The sequence below is a fragment of the Corythoichthys intestinalis genome, chromosome 13 (assembly GCF_030265065.1).
Source record: "Corythoichthys intestinalis isolate RoL2023-P3 chromosome 13, ASM3026506v1, whole genome shotgun sequence".
NCBI classification, from domain to species: Eukaryota; Metazoa; Chordata; class Actinopteri; order Syngnathiformes; family Syngnathidae; genus Corythoichthys; species Corythoichthys intestinalis.
Window position 1 is genome coordinate 25,175,390 of NC_080407.1, and position 19,461 is coordinate 25,194,850.

Consider the following 19,461-nt stretch of genomic DNA (forward strand, 5'->3'; position numbering starts at 1 on the left):
GAAAATGGCGTCGATCTGGGCGTGCGCAGTAGCAACCGTCACAATCGATGCACCCGTCACGATCGGGTAATGACAAGCATACCTTTCATTAATGCGCATGCGCGCGCATGCGTAGAAGGACGTTGGACGCGAACTAGCTTTCCAGTCATCGTGGTTGCATACCGGAGACAACGGGTAAGCAAAATAATAATTTTAACGATGGATTCAAGCTACGTTTTCATTGTATATATGTTTTTTCATGTACTTATAATAATACCCAAAAGGAGCTAAGCATTCTCTTTGTTTTTTAACCGTTTTCGGATTTTAAATTCAGCTATTAGTTGTCGCCATGGGTCATGTTCTGTGTTCCTACATTGGGTATTCACGCTTACACTATTTTTCACTGCATAGCTAAATTTAAACTATTCGATTATCGTCGTTGCAGCAGGTTTTACGTCAGCTGTAAGATGATGTAAAAATGCGTTTTGTTAAAGAAAACGAAGTGCAGTCTAGTGTACGCCGCACGTGGGTTATGCCTAACAGATGGAAAATGCTTTGAGCACAAAAGCTACCGTCAATCTCCTTCCAGTGTTATGTTTGTTTCACGATAACATTTTAGTAAAAGCCTAGGTTTGTCAGTCATTGTTAAAAATTTAGAGGAGTACATTTTCTTTTTCTTTCTTAGAAATGAAGAGAAGGTGGGATGAGATTTACAATTTTCTCTCTGCGGGAACTTATCCCACAGAGATGAACAAAGGTCAACGGCAGTCCCTGAGAAAATATTCCTCAAAGTTATCCATTCATGGTAAGAGTTGAATGTGCCTAGAGTAGTGATAACAGTACTGCAATATTTGCGCCTCAAAATCTGACAGTGTTAAGTGTGCTTATTCTTGAAGATGGTTCTCTGTATTTTGGAAATACACCCAAGCGGAGAGCAATCCAAACCAGGGAGGAGGCAATGGAAATATTCCAACAATATCATACAAAGAACACTGGTGGACACAGTGGAGTCCTAAAAACGAGATCTGCCGTGTGTGATAGATTTTTTTGGACTGGCATTACCAAGGACATTGAGCAATGGGTATGGGTATTTTTGGTATAATTGAGCATGTGTCAATGTCTGATTTGATTCCGTCCACCCCACCCCAAGGTATCTGAATGTGACCAGTGTCAGAAGGTGGGACCACAGCTCAACATTGTGAAGACACTGGATTGTATCAAGGTAACCATCTAATGTAATGGAGAGTGATTTTATTTGTAAATCTCTTTTTGGACATTGTGTAATGAAATATCGCTCTTACCAACAGGTATCTGCTGTTTGGGAGCTGGTGGGAATCGACCTCACAGGTCCATTGCCCAAAACATCCAGTGGCTATCAGTATATACTGACAGCCACTGATTATTTTTCTAAGTGGGTGGAAGCCTTTCCCCAAAAAACCAAATCAGCTGAGGAGGTGGCAAAAAATCTTTGTACCATGATATACAGACATGGCTGTCCCAAAAGAATACTTTCGGACCAAGGACGAGAGTTTGTAAATGAAGTGAGTCTTGTTATATCGTTTAGATCAATTTGTGTAGTTTCGTTCTAAAGTAAATGTGACTGTACGATGCCGAAATGTAACTCTACTAAGTTGATTTTTGTTTTTAAGATTAACAAGAAAATGTGTGAACTGCTATGCATTGAAAGGAGTGTCACAGCCGCTTACCACCCTCAAACAAATGGGTTGGATGAAAGAACCAATGCCAACATTAAACGGTAAACATGTTATAGTTTTGTTTTGTCATTACTGTCCAGTATTCTGAATTAAAATGTTTTAACTTTTCTTGTTAGAGCTCTGAGGAAGTATGTAAATCAGGACCAAAATGACAGGGATGAATACCTGGATCCAGTGCTTTTCTCATTGAGATCCAAAATACAAACCACAACTAAATTTTCACCATTCCTCTTGATGTATGGTAGAGAGGCGAGGTTTCCTGCGGAAGTGCCTCTCGAACTGCCAGTAAGTGTCTGTCCATCGTTAAGCTTTGAGGGCTTGTCATGTTTTTTATTTATTTATTTTAGTCATAATACTCTGCTTATTGCCTTTTTTTATTTTTTTTATTTAAACATTCTAGCTCTCTAAAATAATATTACCATCGGAGTACAACACGTTTGTTGGAGAGCAAGAGCAGGTAAAATGTGAGCTACATGAAAAAGTGAAAATAAATGTGAAGTCATCTCAGGACAAAATGACCAGAGCCTTTGAGGAATAAAGCTGCTAAAAAGTACAAAAACGTGGAATATAAAGAAGGGGATGAGGTTCTGTTGTTAAATGTGTGGGAAAAAAAGCAGAAAAGGTGGACGGATGGAGCCGGACTACAATGGACCCTATATAATACAGTCACTATTTGGGAAGAGTGCCATATTAAAATCACTGAAAGGTGTACAATTAAAGACAAAATACAACATTGGTCACCTGAAACCATACAAAAGGAGCAACATGGTCGGAGTTGAGGAAGCTGGCCCTGGTCTTACTCCAGAAGACTGTAAAACCACGAGTGAAAACTCAAGAGATGAAGTCTGTGATTGTGTACGTGGGAAAACCCGCAAGTAAAACAAATTACATTTTAGACCAGGAGTCAAGACTCCAGTCTCCTCCTAGGGTTGTTTCCCCTTCTTCTCCTAAGGTACCCACTAGGTCTCGAGATCTCATCCCAGAACTGACCAAAATGAGTATCGAAGAACAAGGTGCCAATGTTTCAAAAATAGTGACCTGTTGGTCATTGGTTCGACCTGTTGGTCATTGGTTTGACCTGTTGGTCTTTTTATTTTATTTTATTTTTTTTGCATGCTCTTGCAATATCCTGTTCTCAGTCCTGTCTGCTTGCCATCAACAATAATAGAGACGATTTTTTTCCTCTTTTGAGGTAAGTATATGAGGATTTCGATATGAACTACATTTTCTGGTTAATCGGTGTTGAGTTTTGACCTGTTGGTCATTTGCATGTTTGCATGAATGATGACCTGTTCTTGGTCATGTTTCTATCGTGAATGACGGTAAACTGAAGCATTTTTACATTTTAAGCATAACATTAATTTTGAATGTCCTGTGTTGCAGTCCAACAACTATGGTCTAAAAAAGATTCTGGCCAAGTGGAAGCTGTTGTAGGACCGTATAAGTTACATGACAGCTCTTTCAGAAGCCTACATGGAAATAATTGGTTGGCTGATGAGGTCAGAGCACTCACACACTTGAAATGACAGAATAATTTGAAAAATCATTCATGACACTAACTTATGTTTCATTTCAACAGATCATTGATGCTTACTTGCACAAACTTTTGCAGGAAAGTACTGTAAGTCAAACCCCATTCAGCCATTTTTTCTTGTTTTGTTCTGTTTTCACATTAACATGCAATTACAGAAATCTGTGTACAGAATGGAATCTGTTGTTGCCACAGCCATTTTCTATTGTGGCCAGTTCAAAGTTGGTGAAAAGGTAACCAAACTCCTTTGTCTTTTTATATACTGCAGTCATTATTTTGATTATGAGCCAACTATTTGTTGGTTTTGGGTGTATGTGTGTGTGTTTTTTTATTATTATTATTATTATTATTATTATTATTTTTTGTAGATGACATGGCCCGACTGTCAGACATGGATCTGCCCAGTGAATGTTGGTAATCACTGGATTTTAATGGTATTAGCACCAATTGTATAATTACTGAACTACTTTTAAAGGTCATTTACTATGTATACATTGGATTTACAGATCCTTTCCCCAAAAAAATTAATTAGAAAAATGTTTTTTAATTAAAATAAAAACAGGATATCCTATTTTTTGGGGGGAAAGTGTCTATACATAATCATTATGGAAACTACTTGAAGAGGGGATGTATACATGAAAATGAGGAGATCTCCTAACTAATGCTTAAAAATTCTGATCTGCCAGTTATGAGATAACTGTAGCCATGGTTTTGTAGAAATATGGCTGGTGAAGATTGACACTCATCCTCTTTATTTTCTGTTTATTTATTTATTTTACAGATTGTAAAACCAGACAAATATTGGGCCATTTTGATTGACCCAATGGGCAATGAAGAACATTATGAGTGGAAAATTCTCCGGAATTTGAGGTTGGTTAAAAATTATAGCGTATAAATGTCCTTATGATATATATATATATATATATTTTTTTTTTAATAATACTTTGAAATATTTTTAATCAACCATTTTAACAATTTAAGGAATTTTTGGAAAAGCAGAAATGTGCCATCAAGGCCATGGCATCAAAAAATGCTGCCACACAAATTGCAGCAGGATGCCTCTAATTGTGGAATCTTAATTTTGAAGGTACTCTATAAACAATACTAATTCATGTATTTGAGGTTGATGTGTATATTTTAACACTAAACATGTCCTTATACAGTTTGCAGAGCAGTATTTAAAATACGAAGAAATTCACTCTGTAGACACTAACATGGAGGCGATGGAAGCTGCAAGACTTCAAATCGCAGCCACTCTTTTGACGTGCAAAGGTGATTATTGTCAAGTTAGAGTACTATTTAATGGCACAAACATGTCTAATGCAAAGGAAATGATCAGGCGTCTACACTACCAGAAATGAAATATGAATCACAATAAAAGTTTGGCTCCTACTAATAGTGTTTTACACCAAGCTGTGGTACACGGGCCACAGTTCAAACACCAGAAATCAAGTGGACCTGTAGTTTGGAGAGATTTGTTTGGAACCCAAAGAGGGGTTATTGATTTGTAATATATGGTTTGGTTGATTTTTTTTAGTTTCTATTGTTATTTTTTTCTCATTGCAGAATCTGTGGATGAGTATTGTGTGTCCTGTTCAATGCTGCAATATGATGGTGAACAAAGCATCATTGATATGGTAAAGTGACTCGTAGATGCTTGCATTACTTGTTCATAGATAACATGGGGCTTCACTAATGTGATTTTATTTACTTTTACACTTTTAAGGTGGAGTGTGACTTTTGTTCGCGGTGGACACATACACAATGTGCAGGAAAACACGACGATACCTTTGAATGCAGAAAATGCAACTTGAATTCCACAGAACTGAAGAATTAAAATACAAAAATTGATGTCAAATTTCAATGTAACATGATTCACTGCTTTCGTCGTCTACCGTGACAAATTGTTATGGTTACATTCTTCAAATATTTGAAAAGTTAATTTAAAAAATAGTTCTGTGACAAGAGATGTCACTGTAGCAAAATAATATTGACGTTTAAATCCATGTTTCAGGCAAGGTAAGCCTTTTTTGCATAATTCAATTGGCAAAATGATTCAAAGTGCATTACATATTAAAATCAGCTTGATACAATTTGAAGTGTTTACTTTTTAATCCCTGATTGTGTGCCAACAGCTGATTTCTCACATGAATCACTTGCACATTGATCATATGTTTACAACGTTTGTATAGTTATGCACCTTTCAGTATCACATCTTGTAAATTGGTGTGTCTTTGCAGAATGTTGCTTTGATCAAATTTCTCTGCGCTTTGTGTGTGACTAGTGTGTCTGTGTCCTGGGTTAGGGAGTGAATGAATGGCCATTTTGCTACTTGAAGTGGTGATCCCATCTCAAATGCCTATTTATTAAAAAAAAAAAAAAAATTGCCATGAATCTCACCACTCCTATTTAATGTCTATTAAAGAACATCAAAAGGGGAAAAAAGCTTGACACAATTGGCAATAAAGGAATGTCAAAACAACGTAGTTACTGGAGCATCGTTGAAGCATACTTTGGTGGAGGAAAAAAAAGGGATAAAAGGCACAGCAGTATTTGGTATGATTAAATATTTGAAGGCTGGGGCATAAAATGTTCTCCAATACAGGTAAAACCAATGTATGAGAACATCGTCGTAGCATACAGAGGAATGCTACACTTGTTAACACAGGAATATTGTAATATACGTAGGAATGCTTCTCTGATCAATTGTACCAGTCCAAAATAAAACCAAAAGGGACTGTTGTCTTTTGTTAGTAATCTAAAATGTGAAGGAAAGAACGTATATAGTCTTCCAATTCTAAAATGATCCACCTAAAACAACATCGTTGTAGCATACGGAGGAATGCTACTCTTGTTAACACTGGAATATTGTAATATACGTAGGAATGCTTCTCTGATCAATTGTACCAGTCCAAAATAAAACCAAAAGGGACGGTTGTCTTTTGTGAATAATCTAAAATGTGAAGGAAAGAACGTAAATAGTATTCCAATTCTAAAATGATCCACCTAAAACAACATCGCTGTAGCATACGTAGAATGCTACTGTGATGAGGTATGCTCGCGCGATAGATGTAACTGTCACACTGGCATTCGGGTATGCTATCGTGATAAATCATGCTGGTCTGGCAGAACACCGGTCTTATCTTTTGCATTTCCGGCCAAGATTGCATGATGGGAAAGTCTCCAGCCCCGATACCGTAAAGCCCGGCTAGTTCGAAAAAAAAGAAAAACAGCCCAAATTACAACTTTTCTTTCAAGATAAAAATGTTTCTCTTATACAAGTCAATCTATATTTTGACATGATTCGGGAAAAAAAAAATCAACAGTGGGACTGTAGCGTTATCATGTCGCCTAAAACGATCCTGGGACGTGTACTTCAAAGAAATCATTCAGTGCGGTCAGCACCGCCCTCTGGCGGTCAGCAGGGGTGAAATGAACGATTTTATTATTTTCATTCACATTTAACGGTCTATTTATTCATGATTAAACATCTAATCCCACTGAAACTAGTGGGTCAACTAGTGGCTTTTTTCCAAGCCGATGCAACCCACTAGCAATTGGCATTTGGCACCTTTCCCATTGACCAAAAAAAAGCCGTGTCTTTTTTTTTTTCTTCTTCACCCGTCTAACCCCCCCCACCCCTCCTCAACCGTGCGTAAGGTTCGTGACGTCACCACGCTACGATGCGCTTCGACAAGTGCGACCGAATTCATTCAGTTCGAGGAAGTAAACAATGCAAAGCAACATAGAAGCCTCCTTTCCGTTTGTGTTCTCTGTTTTCATGCTTTTTACTGCCCTCAAAATGGTAGAAATGCAGCAAAGGATCAACACTCTGCTTGTGCTGAGGCAGCGTAGGCGACGTGAATTTTGGCCTGAAATTGAAAGGAGTCGTGTACGTCACAGGAGAAGAGCCTTTGTTTCATCTGTTATGGCTATAGACCCTACCCACGTGACGTCACAACTCCGCTCTCCTGACTGGTGCCGCCCACTTGTCCGGCAACACATCGTGTTGACCTGTTACGGCTACGTACATTCCTCCTATTTACGACGTGTTTTTCTGCTCGTTAACATTAATAATCAAAATGGTGAAGGCGTGTGTGGCGGTCGGTTGCAATAACAGAGAAGATAGACGGAGAGACTTGAAGTTCTACCGGAATCCGAGAGACACGGAGAGGAGAGAGCGAGATGGGCTGCTGCAATTCGACGAGAAAACTGGGCTCCAAACGATTACCACAGATTATGTAGTAGTCATTTTATATCTGGTAAGATGCATTTAATATATATTTAGAAGGTTTTGGGCTGACAACCACAATTAAGATCATTGCTAGGCTAATCGCCGACAACATACACGTATGTATGTAGTGATAATGCTTTCGCTAAACCATATAAACATTAAAAGCCCTAGCTCCATTGACAAATGACATGAAATACATTAGACTTGACAGTGGATGTTAGCAAGAACAAAAGATTTTGAATTGAAAATTTCGTAACTCACCTTCCGAGCACAAGATTCCTGCCCAATTTTCATGTACGAGGACCTGTTTCACCCAACCAGCAACGTAGCATTTATAAGCCTCCAAGCTCTTAAAGTTTTTCAAACTTTCGTGAGAATAGGCTGATTTTGTGTGGACAAAATAGTTGTAAATATCAGGGTCAGGCAGAGACGGCGAAGGCAGCCGGTCAAAAATCATCGATTTAGGCATCAAATATGGATCTGGCGACTGTATAGAACGAAGCTTTTCCACATAACGCCTTTTATGCAACACATCCAGTGAGTTTACGGCATCAGAAAGCACCGGGTCTTCCATGAAATGCATTTTAAATTCCTCGATCAATTGAAACCAATGCTAATACAGAGACAAAATGACGGACAAGTGGGCGGAACCATACAGCGTGCACATGGTTTTATGACGTCGGTGGGTAGGGTATATTGCTAACGCTGCTACACCGACTGTTCGCTGTATGTGGAACAGATGTACTGACACTTGTCAAATGGGGAGCCACGTCGAATTGATAGCCAAAGCGCTACTGAGCATGCGCTTGGCAAACACGCCCCTGCCTCCAGGGGTGATCACGTGTCAAACTTTTGTACAGTGGAGAGTCCTTTTTGACTACGACGCGGTTCCTGCTATTGTTGTCGCAGCAGGTGAGTAAATTTCTAAAGTATTTTCATTTTTTTTTGCCTTTTGACCACTAACCTCTGTAAGTAATTACATATACACGAAAGACTGAATTGGAATAGTGATGATATTGCAAAACAAAACGTATGAAGTTAACTTCGCATGATAAGCAGCAGTGTTTGGAGTAACGCCGTTATAAATAACGCCGTTACGTAACGGCGTTATTTTTTCAGTAACGGGGTAATCTAACTAATTACTTTTTCCGCCATTACAACGCCGTTACCGTTACTGACGGTCAAAAGCGTTGCGTTACTTACTCTGAATAAATTGAAGAAACTACCAGCCGTGTCTAGTCGACTCTGCTCTGTTGATTTGTCATCCAAGACTCGGGGTTCGAGAACAGCGCACGTACTTCTGACTCCAAGCTGTTTGTCCCTGCTCATTCAATTAGACAATGCTTTCCAAAGTTTGGTAACGTTTCTGTGTTTGCTACACCTGATGCTAGCCACGTTCCCATCTCCCACTGTCAGCCAGCAATAATTCTGCTTCCATCTTGAGGACGGCAGACGCTTTGAAGGTGACGTAAATTGTCGGGAAACGAGCCTACCTGAATGCCCCTCGAGAGATGCGATGGAAGTGATTGTGATTGGCTGAGGGTTAGAGTCATGTGTCGTGATAAGCCAATCAGAGCCGGTGATTTCACAAGCAAACCGGAACAGATGCACAGGATCGGGATGGCAGAGCATTCAGAAGAAAAATTGTCCTTTAAGAGGTGGAGATATAGACACTATTTCAAGTTTGTCGAAATTAAAGGAAAGAACCTGCATGTAATGTGTACTGTAATTTATGTCCCGGGGCAAAGCTTTTGTCGACATCTGTGGTAAGCAATTCAAATCTGCTGAAGCACCTAACAAGTTAACTACCTGTCTGTTCTTCTCTATTCCACTGACTCGAATACTGCTCAGAAAATTTCAAATTCTTTGACATACAACAAGTTCTTTTTAAAGTAATGGAAATAGTTACTTTCCCTGGTAACTAGTTACTTTTACTATAGAGTAATTCAGTTACTAACTCAGTTACTTTTTGGAAGAAGTAGTGAGTAATGTAACTAATTACTTTTTTAAAGTAACGTGCCCAACACTGATAAGCAGTAAACACGTGCTTCGTTGCTTCTATTGTTGTCGTTGGAAGTGAGTAATATTTCTAAAGTATATTCATTTTATAGTGCCTTTTGTCCGCTAACCTCTGTAAGCAAATACATACATACGAAATACTGAATTGGAGTATCAATGAAATTGCAAGAAAAAAGCGTAATGAAGTTAATGTTGCATGATAAGCAGTAAACACGTGGGTCGCCAGGGTGTTAATGGCGATTCGGTTATTGTTCAAGATAGATTTTTTAAAATTATAGCGGGTTAACAGCGTACGGAAGTGAGCATTGTATGATATAAGCATTAAACATTTGGGTCACATGTGTTTTAATGCAGTTTTGTGCTTGAAATCATACAGAAATTAACCATATCTACAAATGGCTAGTGACCCAATTATGCCATTATATTTTGAGAAAGCTAAGTCCTATATATAAAAAAATTTAACTTTTCAAAAAAGCTTTACTGCTAATTCTTTTCGGGAGTGTACTGGACTGTCTCAGGAAATTAGAATACACAATATTCTAATTTTTTGAGACAGTCCTGTGTATATATACAGGACTGTCTCAGGAAATTAGAATACACAATATTCTAATTTCCTGAGACAGTCAGGAAAGTTTTGGGCGTGTGAGACGAGCGTTGATAAGCGAGGGAATTGTTTGTAAATAGCTGACCGTTTATTGCGTAAATAGCTGACCATTTTTTGTGCAAAATCGGAAAAACCTAGAAGTTTTTCAACTTGAGGAGTGCGGCCCTTCGGTGGCCCCTATTTCCAACATGGGGTCCTCGACGGCATCCGCTGGGTTTTTGCCCAAATTAATTATAAGGGAAGGTTGTAATTGCAGCTGGGAATATTCCAGCCTTTCCCTTGTACTATTTAGGATATGAATTTTGAAATGGAATCTCATTAGAGATAAAAATAGACTATTGAGCTAAATTGAAACTTATAGAACGCTCTTAAAAGAAAATAGTTAATGTTTTGAAAAAGGAAAAGATCAACTGTTGATAAATAGCTGTTTGAAAATAAACTTAACAAATTTATTTTAAGCAAAGAGCTAGTATGTTTGATAAAAAGAAAATCAGATTGTTAGAAATGTTCTTCATTCAAGAATAGATATTGTTAAAGTAAATTCTTCTGAATTAAAGCAGATTGTTCTACCAGCCTGGAGTGATGGATGTTTTTTAGTGCACGAAAAAACATTCTTTGTTCTCCTCTGGACTGCTGAATTATCCTCCATTATAAATTATATGGATGTCAGTTGAAAATGATTGGAATTAAAAAATTGAACTGAATGCTATAAGAGGTAGTGTTTTAAGTGTTAAAGAATAGCAGAGAAGCCATAGTGGAATAAAAGAGAAAGTTAAAAAAATTTGTGAAGTAAATTGATCCTAAAGAATTAGATTTTGACTAAAAACAATCAATTGAATAGATTATAATTGTGTCGTGGAATCGTAATTTTTGGATTACATGTTGATGAATCTTCAGCAGTGACCCAAAGAAGGTGAAAAGACATTTTGTCAGCTCTAAACAAATTCCAAAACAAAGACAAATTCCAATTTTGTAATTTTGAGTGGAACATTGCGCGATATGTTAATGCCGCTGCAAAATTCAATTTACTGATTAAAATGGGAGCTGACAAAATTGATCATAAGCAAATATTGGCATTTGCCAAGTGGAAATTATTATACTGGGAGAATTGTAACTCTGTAACTTTGGGTAGATTGCGGAACGTAAACTGTTTTGATACGGTAACAGTAACGGTAACACTAATAGTATGGGGTTTAAGAGATGGGTTCGTTGTTCTCAAGTTTGCGATATATGATTACAATTCTCCCAAGATAAGCTTGATTTATTGACCTAGCCTTTGGTTGATTTTGTGGATTTGTTTAACGTGGAGTTTATAGAAGCTAACTAAGTAAACAGAGAAACTTAGAGATGGTGCCTTTTGTGCCATCAAAGAGGACATTTAGCAAAGGAATGTGAGTGGGAGATGGAGGAAGAAAAGGAGGGGAACAGAAGGCCGAGGGGAAGAATCTGAAGGCCGTGTGGCAACATTGGCGCCTCTGAAGGAGCGGTTTCGGAGGAAGCCCTCCCTGAGGGGGATGCCGGTGTTGACCCCCCCCCCCCCCCCCCCCCCCCCCCGAGGGTGAGGCCTCTGAGAAGGGGTTCTTGCCTGAGGGGGAGGCTGATTTGTACCTCTCCATAAACGACATGAATTTTAAACAAAGGCCAGAAATGACAATCTTAATGGGAAATACTCCAACCTTTTTTCTTGTAGATTCAGGAGCGGAACATTCGTGCGTTAGAGACATTGCACATTTAAGACCAAGTAATAAAACAATCCGCGTAATGTCAGCTAAAGGGAAAACAACTTTAAATGCGATAAGTGAACCCAAAGAAGATCCAGAAACAAAGTGTATAGTTGTCATGGCACCTAACTGGCCACACAATCTACTGGGAAGATACAAAATAGCAACTGATCAGACTTCCCAGTTCGTTGTGGAGGCTAATGATGACGTCTGATACCATTGGTCACTTGATGCTCCCACTCGGGGGGCCAGATAAAACAGTTGAGGCACTAATTGCGGAAATAAAAAGGCTAACAAAGGGTGGAAATGTTGACGTCATGAATTCAAATGATTTCCATGTAACATTGCGGTTTAAAAACGTTTTAGATCCTGATCCAAGTTATGATAGGGCAGTTGAAAAATTTAGAACCACAAAATGCTTGTATCACGCACATTTATTATCATGATAAAGTCTAATAACAAATTTTGAGCGAAGGCACATTTCACTCTCAAAGAATCCAGATGAGCACTGGAAAGATTTTGGCCGCGCATCGCCGACCCTCCGCTTCATACATGACTGGGAAAAATAAATAAATAAAAGACCCAAGATGGGAAGAGTCCAAACAAACAGGGTGTAAAAGGAGGGCGTTAAACTGGCAAGTCATGACCACACCCTCTGTCCACCTGACCGATAGGTCATCTTTGATCTCGAGGTGGCTATGGACTGATCGGTGACAAACCCAGGAAGCCGTTCTCCTGGCCCTACTCACAGCACATGAGAATGAACAATTGAGCGAAATCCCAGAGTGTGTGTTGAGCGAGGGTCCAGCAGACGTAGGGTTAATAAAAGAAACCAAACCAGTGGAAATTGAGGGGAAGTCCGAATAGACCTAAAAGTACTTGTGCTTAGCCGACGCAATGTGTACAAACCTAGACCAGATTTGCGAGAAGACACCTTTAACAAAAAGCGAAACAATATTTATTGACGGTTCAGCGAGGAAAACGACCAAGGAAAAAAATCGAGTAGGATTCGCGATCACAACACAATCCAAAGTCTTACTGATAGGACAGTTACCATCTAATGTGTCAGCCCGAGAAGCTGAATTGACTGCACTGAAAACATAACATCGCCAACAGAAAAGCAAAAATCGGCGATGAAAGGTTTCTACCAAAATTATTGATCATATGGACAGCTGAATTGAGCCACATGATTGTCAAGTGTCTGCAGGGGGGAGGACTGAGTTGGTTAATAATTGGTTAATAGACACTATGACAATTGTGGTCCAATGTCTTCAATTCATACTTGGAAAAAAGAAATTTTTTTCAGTGTTTACTTTGCATAAACAATTTTAAGAGAGACCAAAAAGAGGGAGGTTTCTAGAACCAACTGAACAATTTCATACATTGCATTGAGTTAAATAGAGTATTGGGGAAAAGATATTGCCTGGCGATAATAGATGTATTTTCTAGATTAGTTAAGATTTTTCGTAGCGTACATGAGGACGAAAAAACAGTGATTGCATGTACAGACCCCAGTCTGCCAGACTATTGGAAAAGACAAATTGGACAAACTAGTAACAGACTGATGCAGAAGGAAAGACTTTGCCACTTTTTAGACTGCCAGATTTAACCCCAGGACCTGTTAAAGGTTCTGGCAGCATTCTAGCTCACATAAAGAAACAGTTTGATGAAAAACAAGTTTGAGACAACAATGATCTGCCAGAATGTTCCGATCCACAGACTCTCAAGGTGCGGGTCGGAGACTTGGTCTTCCTGAAAGTGTTGCAGCGTGCCAGATGGGACAGTGAACGCTGGGACGGTCCTTAAGAGATGGTTGGCGTCAGCCCGACTGCAGTGAAAGTCTACAGACGCACTGCATGAATTCCCAGTGCAAGCTCTTCCTGTTGCCAGAAGGACCTAGCGACGCCAGTCCACCAGGCCCTGATTCCTAACGTCCCGACCTCACCTAAAGTCATCAAGAGAAAAAACTGGTCAAGCCCACGCTGGGATGGCCCCTACACGGTTCTCCTGACCACCCTGCAAGACCTTGGGAAACCTTGACCCTCTGATATGCAACCTTCAAACCAAGCAGTCCAGAACACCGGCATGTCATCAGGACCGGCCTCTGGTGGTTCTGTGGAGGAGTAACCCCATACTCAAAGCTCCTGATGGAATGGATCGGTGTACACCCCCGTCCAAAAGTCCACAACGATCGTGCTCGATCAAAGACACAGCAACATGACAGCTGATGAAGAATCAAAGTCCACTCGCTGAAGAAAAAGATCCATCTTGGCTGAGCTGCTCACCGACGCAAACTGAGTCTATTTCGCCGAGGAACATTCCTGACAAGGCCAAGCTCATCGACGAGGGTAACGCGGCAGCAGCATCCCAGCTACCTATCATTGGAGCGCTCTTCTTGGTTACCACCTACAAGCACTCCAATCAAGGTTCGCCGAACAATTGCACGCCGTCTACTCAAGAAAACAGGATAATGCTGTACTTTGGTCCCACTCGACATGGCAAGGAATGGCTCAATCACCTAGCTCATGGAATTGCTCGAGGAGTTCAAAGACCGACTCCATCAACAGGAGGGAGTCCCACAGAACGCCATCCTCAAGTGGTTCCAGGACACGTTCGGCAGCTGGAAGAACGTCATCATCTCCGCCATCACTGCAGTGGCCTCCATCCTGGCCGTTGTTATCGTTCTCTCCTGTTGCTGTGTGCCCCTCTGCAAGATCATCATCAACCGCGTGCTCTCAGACATGGACCAGAAGGTTAGCGCCATGTTCATCGCCCACACCGTCCAGTACGAGTCCGTCGCCCAAGATCACTCAGAGGATATTGACAGCGATATGGACAGTGATGAGTCGGACTCACTCGTCTAAAGCAGAATCCCCACGTCGGCCATCCCGATTCTGCAACCCCATGAACTCTCGCAAAAGAGTTCAACCTGTACATACACTTGCTCACCATAGTATTTCAATGTTTTGTGTTCCATGAAGCCATGGCAATGAAGCTGCTCTCGTCCCTAGCGCTAATGGGGAGGGAATAGGGGAATTTTTTCCAACGTGCTTAGGTTTTTCGCCCCTATCATGGCATTTCATAACTCCTGCTAATGGATAATTGACGGGTCTGACACCAACCCCACTCTCCGGAATGTCTAACTCTGATGAAAGCTGAAAAGTTTTAAACCCACAACAGGAGGGAAATGTGAGATGTGCTTTAATGCTTTTGCACAATAACAGTATGAACAATATTCACAATAACAGTATTAACAATATTCACAATATTTACAATAGTTATTGCAATTATGTGTGTTTAAAACTAGGTGTTATGATTATGTTTTCTCACGTAACAGTCTATTCGCTTGTGCTTTAGTGCTTACACAATGAAGAGTCATAATGTTTCCTTTTCCAGTAGACGTCACCATAATGTTTCTGTTTTCAGTAGACAGCACCATAATGTTTCCTTTTTCAGCAGACGTCACCATAATGTTTCTGTTTTCAGTAGACGTCACCATAATGTTTCTGTTCTCAATAAAAGGCTGCGCTCCTCAGGGGTTAGGTTAGATAAGCTTGTTGTGAGCTACTCGCTCCGCATCAACCTTTTCTCCTGACGGCCGCCAGCGTAAAGCCTTATCACTGTCTCCGATCTGATCCTTGTCTTCGTCCTCCTCTAGGTCTTTATTATTTTGCTAGATACAAGTAAGTTTAGACCTAACAGCTCTTCACTATTAGTTTTTCTTCACTTGGTAACAGTCGTTACCATTGTTTGAGTTTTATGCATTCTGGAAAGATGTTCTGCAAATAGTGATTGTTATTTATCTATACTTTGAGCCATACCATTGGCAGCTGCATCAACCTGCCAGGTTTGCAGCATTGATACATTTGTTCTTGAAAAGACCACCTTTGTATTGACTCTGTAACAAAATGTCCCAAAGAAACCACAAGATTGCTCATTCAACGAACACAGCATGGAAGACAGAGGTTGTACAGTTGCACCAGAGTTCTACTGTGTCCATCATTCATCTGACCTACCTCAGTTTATTGCAGGGTTGGCCAAACTATTCCACAAAGGGCTGCAGAGGGTGCAGGTTCCTGTTCCAACCCATCAAGAGGAAACCTTTTCACCAAATGGTGTCTTGCAACCACAATCAGTTGATCCCAGTCAGCAGAAACCTCATTGGTTAAACTGCCTGTGTTGGATCAGTTGGAACAAAGACCATGACCCAATACGGCCCTTGTGGACCAGTTTACCCACCCTTGGTTTATTTGCATGATGGGGATTTTGCATGTTCAGACGATTATGAATTTATCGCTTTTCTGTCATTTGTCTGGCCGACCCCAGTTTATGGGCATGATGGGGGTTTGGCATGTTCAGACGATTATGAATTTATCGCTTCTATCATATGTCTGGCCAGCCACAGTTTATCAGCATGATTGTGGTTTGGCCTATTCAGTAGATAATTCTGATCTGATGGTCATTTAGTCAAGTGCCGTAAATAATTACTTTTTTTGATTTAACAATGTTGTGTTTTCAGTTATATTACTGTGGGCTGCAGAGGACCAAGGCAAGGTGGAGGCTGTCGTTGGACCATATGAATTATATGACACGTCTTTCCATACACTAAAAGGCAACGGCTGGCTGTCTGATGAAGTCAGTGGCAACAGTAAGTATTTAGCAAATAACAAAGATTCTTGCCTTTTGCCGATTTTTATTTTATTTTGCTATGCAGGTAATTGATGCATACATGCATATACTCATTGAAAGGCAGCAGGCAAGTGCTGGATGTAGTTATTTTTCTCAATGCATTTAATTTTTGCCGGAGTACAGTTGTAATGTTGTTCCTTTTTTTTTAACAGGAGCCCATTCACCAACTCTCTGCTGTGGTAGCTGGGAGTCTGTTTTTGGGAAAATTTCAGCCTGTTAGAAAGGTAATCTATTTAATGCCATTATTTAGCTACAGTGCCTTGCAAAAGTATTCGGCCCCTTTGAAACTTGCAACCTTTCGCCACATTTCAGGCTTCAAACATAAAGATATGAAATTTAATTTTTTTGTCAAGAATCAACAACAAGTGGGACACAATCGTGAAGCGGAACAACATTTATTGGATAATTTAAACTTTTTTAACAAATAAAAAACTGAAAAGTGCGGCATGCAATATTATTCGGCCCCTTTACTTTCAGTGCAGCAAACTCACTCCAGAAGTTCAGTGAGGATCTCTGAATGATCCAATGTTGTCCTAAATGACCGATGATGATAAATAGAATCCACCTGTGTGTAATAAGTCTCCGTATAAATGCACCTGCTCTGTGATAGTCTCAGGGTTCTGTTTAAAGTGCAGAGAGCATTATGAAAACCAAGGAACACACCAGGCAGGTCCGAGATACTGTTGAGGAGAAGTTTAAAGCCGGTTTTGGATACAAAAAGATTTCCCAAGCTTTAAACATCTCAAGGAGCACTGTGCAAGCCATCATATTGAAATGGAAGGAGCATCTGACCACTGCAAATCTACCAAGACCCGGCCGTCCTTCCAAACTTTCTTCTCAAACAAGGAGAAAACTGATCAGAGATGCAGCCAAGAGGCCCATGATCACTCTGGATGAACTGCAGAGATCTACAGCTGAGGTGGGAGAGTCTGTCCATAGGACAACAATCAGTCGTACACTGCACAAATCTGGCCTTTATGGAAGAGTGGCAAGAAGAAAGCCATTTCTCAAAGATATCCATAAAAAGTCTCATTTAAAGTTTGCCACAAGCCACCTGGGAGACACACCAAACATGTGGAAGAAGGTGCTCTGGTTAGATGAAACCAAAATTGAACTTTTTGGCCACAATGCAAAACGATATGTTTGGCGTAAAAGCAACACAGCTCATCACCTGAACACACCATCCCCACTGTCAAACATGGTGGTGGCAGCATCATGGTTTGGGCCTGCTTTTCTTCAGCAGGGACAGGGAAGATGGTTAAAATTGACGGGAAGATGGATGCAGCCAAATACAGGAACATTCTGGAAGAAAACCTGTTGGTATCTGCACAAGACCTGAGACTGGGACGGAGATTTATCTTCCAACAGGACAATGATCCAAAACATAAAGCCAAATCTACAATGGAATGGTTCAAAAATAAACGTATCCAGGTGTTAGAATGGCCAAGTCAAAGTCCAGACCTGAATCCGATCGAGAATCTGTGGAAAGAGCTGAAGACTGCTGTTGACAAACACTCTCCATCCAACCTCACTGAGCTCGAGCTGTTTTGCAAGGAAGAATGGGCAAGAATGTCAGTCTCTTGATGTGCAAAACTGATAGAAACATACTCCAAGCGACTTGCAACTGTAATTGGAGCAAAAGGTGGCGCTACAAAGTATTAACGCAAGGGGGCCGAATAATATTGCACGCCCCACTTTTCAGTTTTTTATTTGTTAAAAAAGTTTAAATTATCCAATAAATTTTGTTCCACTTCACGATTGTGTCCCACTTCTTGTTGATTCTTGACAAAAAATTAAAATTTTATATCTTTATGTTTGAAGCCTGAAATGTGGCGAAAGGTTGCAAGGTTCAAGGGGGCCGAATACTTTTGCAAGGCACTGTATATTACTTTAAAGCCAAAATAACAATAATTTGGTATTGTATGTATGTATGTATTGTATGTTCTTCAGAGGAAATTCCCTGTTGAAAAAAAGTGGATTTGTCCTGTCAACGTATGCGCTCGTTGGATTTTAGTGGTTAGTGGGTTTCTTATATTTTCTTCAGACCTACCGATTCTGGAATGTATTGTCTATAGCTATTAATTGAGCTGATGCCATAGAGAAGTGAAATTTCATTGGTAAGTTTTCTACATAAATCTTTCATTGTGCGGAATTACACAAAGGCACTAACCTTTTATAGATTGCCCACATGTCTGAGAGGACACTGGTGATCATCGATCCATTGGGGAACGAGGACAAATATGAGAGCAAAATCTTGTGGAATTGGAGGTACCAGCTTCAGAAAGTTTTAAATTCTTGGTGTTATGTTAATATGGAAGTTAAAAGTTCAATGTTCATGTTCATTGTTATGCTTATAAAACAATAATTAGGAACTTCTTGAGGTTGGCGGGCCGTGAGTTCCAAATGGAAACTTGGACTACCAAAACTGCCCCATAACAAGCAACAGGACAACAGTAGCTGTGGGGTTTTGGTATTAAAGATTTTAAGATTTCGGAGTCTGTAATAAACTTTGCTGCTGTTGTTATTTAGCACTGATATGTAACAGAATGCCTAAAATGCCATTTCACAGTTTGCGGAAGAGTATATGGCCAATGGCGATCTCAGGCACACCCAGACCCACCTTCCCGATGTTCTGAAGGCTCGAGGAGATATAGCCTGTGCCCTCCTACAGGCCTGGAATCTATGTCTGTTTAAATAAAATGTCTGAAACTTCATCGGTCTCCTCACATAATTGAACTCCTGCATGCTCTCAAAATCACTATTTACTTTCAAAGGCATCTAAAGCACAGTTCAGAGGATTTGTTGCTGTACTTTATCATCTCCTGCCATCATTGATCCTTTATCCGTATAGGTTTGTCACGATAAAAAAGTCTTTAAAAAGGTAATAAAATTCATGTGGCAGGTCTTAAGCTCTGTTGCTCCAAGTCTGTCAAAAATGTATTGTTTATATCAGTAATAGACTACCATCC

At 40.0% G+C, this 19,461-nt stretch overlaps 1 long non-coding RNA gene across 1 annotated transcript; it reads left to right on the forward strand.

The window, feature by feature from the left end:
* The first annotated feature begins 16,641 nt into the window (after positions 1 to 16,641).
* On the forward strand, positions 16,642 to 19,203 carry LOC130928568 (uncharacterized). The gene is made up of 5 exons (XR_009066712.1): positions 16,642 to 16,716; positions 18,443 to 18,508; positions 18,672 to 18,760; positions 18,862 to 18,962; positions 19,062 to 19,203. It is a non-coding gene; the product is annotated as an uncharacterized LOC130928568 (long non-coding RNA).
* Positions 19,204 to 19,461: the final 258 nt, after the last annotated feature.